At 48.9% G+C, this 4,555-nt stretch overlaps 1 protein-coding gene across 3 annotated transcripts in view; it reads right to left on the bottom strand.

Annotated features, from left to right (window-relative positions):
* Positions 1 to 981, bottom strand: part of LOC130300437 (methanethiol oxidase-like) — a 51,168-nt gene extending 50,187 nt beyond the window's left edge. The window contains exon 1 of one of the 3 annotated variants that reach the window (XM_056551540.1): positions 861 to 981. The gene's annotated coding sequence lies outside the window, so the exon portion shown is untranslated. The remainder of the gene's footprint in view (positions 1 to 860) is intronic. The other 2 variants (XM_056551541.1, XM_056551542.1) reach the window with 2 other exon arrangements.
* Between the last annotated feature and the right edge of the window lie 3,574 nt (positions 982 to 4,555).

Genomic DNA, 4,555 nt, shown 5'->3' with positions numbered 1-4,555 from the left:
CACTGTAACAAACCTCCTCCTCATGTAATCTCCTTACTACTGGGGTGACACACTGTAGCAAACCTCCTCCTCATGTAATCTCCTTAGTACTGGGGTGACACACTGTAACAAACCTCCTCCTCATGTAATCTCCTTACTACTGGGGTGACACTGTAACAAACCTCCTCCTCATGCAATCTCCTTATTACTGGGGTGACACTGTAACAAACCTCCTCCTCATGTAATCTCCTTACTACTGGGGTGACACACTGTAACAAACCTCCTCCTCATGTAATCTCCTTACTACTGGGGTGACACACTGTAACAAACCTCCTCCTCATGTAATCTCCTTACTACTGGGGTGACACACTGTAACAAACCTCCTCCTCATGTAATCTCCTTACTACTGGGGTGACACACTGTAGCAAACCTCCTCCTCATGTAATCTCCTTACTACTGGGGTGACACACTGTAACAAAGCTCCTCCTCCTCATCTAATCTCCTTACTACTGGGGTGACACTGTAACAAACCTCCTCCTCATGTAATCTCCTTACTACTGGGGTGACACACTGTAACAAACCCCCTCCACATGCAATCTCCTTATTACTGGGGTGACACACTGTAACAAACTCCCTCCTCATGTAATTTCCTTACTACTGGGGTGACACACTGTAACAAACCTCCTCCTCATGTGATCTCCTTACTACTGAGGTGACACACTGTAACAAACCTCCTCCTCATGTAATCTCCTTACTACTGGGGTGATACACTGTAACAAACCTCCTCCTCATGTAATCTCCTTATTTCTGGGGTGACACACTGTAACAAACCTCCTCCTCATGTAATCTCCTTACTACTGGGGTGACACACTGTAACAAACCTCCTCCTCATGTAATCTCCTTACTACTGGGGTGACATGTGACCTCCACTCCAGCACAGCTGAGCACCGCCTCCTCCACAGCCTCACACAGGTCCTTCTGCCATCATTTCTTCTATCCTGCTCAGCTCCACCCGTAACATGTGACAGGTCACATGATGTTGACATCATCACAGGTCCTATACCACCAGCATTTAGAAAGCCTGCTGGGGAGAAGGAGGGGTAATGTGAGAGTGTGACAGTGCTGCGCTCCTGACAGATAGAGGAGCGCAGCGCTGCCAGAGTTGTTTTAGGGTTACCAGTTACCTGCATCAATATAGACCAACCTACAGAGCTATTGTGCGCTTAATTTATCAAAAGTCGCACGGTTCTTGATAAATTCTGTGCACGGACTTCGGGATCTATGCTTTAGACCAGTGAGGGAGAACCTTTTTGAGCCCGAGTGCCCAAACCGTACAATGCCAGCACAGCAATTAAATCAGAACACTGAGGTTTTAGTTTAGAAAAAACAACTCATACAGTCGCCATAACTAATTAACATCTTTTCTTTTTAAAAGAAGAACACAACAAAGTTCAATGATCCAAACTTGTTTTTATTTATTTTTTGTAGTTTATAGCCCCCCCACATTAGGATCAGTACAGTTCCCCCCACATTAGGTTGTAGTCCCCCCACATTAGGAGCAGTACAGTTCCCCCCACATTAGGTTGTAGTCCCCCCACATTAGGAGCAGTACAGTTCCCCCCACATTAGGTTGTAGTCCCCCCACATTAGGAGCAGTACAGTTCCCCCACATTAGGTTGTAGTCCCCCCACATTAGGAGCAGTACAGTTCCCCCCACATAAGGTGCAGTATAGTTCCCCCCACATTAGGTACAGTACAGTTCTCCACATTAGGTTGGCAGTATAGTTCCCCCCACATTAGGTACAGTACAGTTCTCCACATTAGGGTTGGCAGTATAGTTCCCCCACATTAGGTGCAGTATAGTTCCCCCCACATAAGGTGCAGTATAGTTCCCCCCACATTAGGTACAGTACAGTTCTCCACATTAGGTTGGCAGTATAGTTCCCCCCACATTAGGTGCAGTATAGTTCCCCCCACATTAGGTGCAGTATAGTTCCCCCCACATTAGGGGCAGGACAGTTCCCCACATTAGGTGCAGTATAGTTCCCCCCAGATTAGGTGCAGTATAGTTCCCCCACATTAGGTGCAGTATAGTTCCCCCCACATTAGGTGCAGTATAGTTCCCCCCACATTAGGTGCAGTATAGTTCCCCCACATTAGGTGCAGTATAGTTCCCCCCCACATTAGGTGCAGTATAGTTCCCCCCACATTAGGGGCAGGACAGTTCCCCAGATTAGGTGCAGTATAGTTCCCCCCAGATTAGGTGCAGTATAGTTCCCCCACATTAGGTGCAGTATAGTTCCCCCCACATTAGGTGCAGTATAGTTCCCCCCACATTAGGTGCATTATAGTTCCCCCACATTAGGTGCAGTATAGTTCCCCCCCACATTAGGTGCAGTATAGTTCCCCCCACATTAGGGGCAGGACAGTTCCCCACATTAGGTGCAGTATAGTTCCCCCCAGATTAGGTGCAGTATAGTTCCCCCACATTAGGTGCAGTATAGTTCCCCCCCACATTAGGTGCAGTATAGTTCCCCCCACATTAGGTGCAGTATAATTTCCCACATTAGGTGCAGTATAGTTCCCCAAATAAGGTGCAGTATAGTTCCCAATATTAGGTGCAGTACAGTTCCCCCACATTAGGTGCAGTACAGTTCCCCATATTAGGTGCAGTATAGTTCCCCACATCAGGTGCAGTATAGTTCCCCACATTAAGTGCAGTATAGTTCCCAACATTAGGTGCAGTATAGATCCCCCACATTAGGTGCAGTATAGTCCCCCCCCCCACATTAGGTTGTAGTTCCCCCACTTTAAGTGCAGTATAGCTCCCCCACATTAGGTGCAGTATAGATCCCCCACATTAGGTGCAGTATAGTCCCCCCCCCCCACATTAGGTTGTAGTTCCCCCACATTAAGTGCAGTATAGTTCCCCACATTAGGTGCAGTATAGATCCCCCACATTAGGTGCAGTATAGTCCCCCCCCCCACATTAGGTTGTAGTTCCCCACATTAAGTGCAGTATAGTTCCCCACATTAGGTGCAGTATAGATCCCCCACATTAGGTGCAGTATAGTCCCCCCCCCCACATTAGGTTGTAGTTCCCCCACATTAAGTGCAGTATAGTTCCCCCACATTAGGTGCAGTATAGATCCCCCACATTAGGTGCAGTATAGTCCCCCCCCCCACATTAGGTTGTAGTTCCCCCACATTAAGTGCAGTATAGTTCCCCACATTAGGTGCAGTATAGATCCCCCACATTAGGTGCAGTATAGTCCCCCCCCCACATTAGGTTGTAGTTCCCCCACATTAAGTGCAGTATAGTTCCCGACATTTGGTGCAGTATAGATCCCCCACATTAGGTGCAGTATAGTCCCCCCCACATTAGGTTGTAGTTCCCCCACATTAAGTGCAGTATAGTTCCCGACATTTGGTGCAGTATAGATCCCCCACATTAGGTGCAGTATAGTCCCCCCCACATTAGGTTGTAGTTCCCCCACATTAAGTGCAGTATAGCTCCCCCACAGACATACAGCCTTCAGTCATATACAGTGTATGGTGCTGGTGGAGGCTGTATGCCTGTGTACTGCCCCACTTCAGTGTTCTGACCACCGCTCCTCCACCGCGGTGGTCGGAACACTGAAAATGACGTACAACATACAGGTAACTTACCATGTGCGCGCGTCCTCCTCCTCGCTGCTCCGCTCTGCTGTTGCTATGGGCGCATGCAGTCAGTGACGTCCTTGCGTGCGCTACCTCCCAGTGGCCCCTGCGTTTTTAAAGTTAATGTGGGGCTGCGGAAAGGTAACCGGGGGAACCTTGTGTCCCGAAAAGATCTTTTGGGACACAGGGATGTCCTGAATGGGCTGATGGTGAACTATGGCCGTGTGCCCACAGAGGGGGCTCGTCATGTGTGCCATAGGTTCGCCATCTCTGCTTTGGACCGTATTTACACCTGCTCCAGCATGGGCGGACATTTCAGCCTACTTTCGGCCGATGCAAGTTTTCGCCAAAAAGTTGCTATTGATATATTCAGCACCAATGCATTTTTCTGCCTAAAATAGACAAGAATGCATCATGTTCTAAAAATCCTCTACAGCAAAAGTCACAAAAAAGTTGCACGTGTTTAGACTGCGATTTTATGTGCGACAATTTTAGACAAGAAAAAACAGTCTAAATCCTTTGATAAATCTCCCCAAGTGACTGTGAAGTTGTTGAGGTCACTGACTGCCCTACAATGCTCTGTGAGTGAGGGGCACACATAGCGCTCCAGCCTGGCAGTACCTGTGAGTGAGGGGCACACATAGCGCTCCAGCCTGGCAGTACCTGTGAGTGAGGGGCACACATAGCACTCCAGCCTGGCAGTACCTGTGAATGAGGGGCACACATAGCACTCCAGCCTGGCAGTACCTGTGAATGAGGGGCACACATAGCGCTCCAGCCTGGCAGTACCTGTGAGTGAGGGGCACACATAGCACTCCAGCCTGGCAGTACCTGTGAGTGAGGGGCACACATAGCGCTCCAGCCTGGCAGTACCTGTGAGTGAGGGGCACACATAGCGCTCCAGCCTGGCAGTACC

Source organism: Hyla sarda, unplaced genomic scaffold (genome assembly GCF_029499605.1).
Source record: "Hyla sarda isolate aHylSar1 unplaced genomic scaffold, aHylSar1.hap1 scaffold_1079, whole genome shotgun sequence".
Lineage (NCBI taxonomy): Eukaryota > Metazoa > Chordata > Amphibia > Anura > Hylidae > Hyla > Hyla sarda.
Note: the sequence above shows the minus strand (reverse complement) of the source record. Positions and strands in the feature narration are given on the sequence as shown.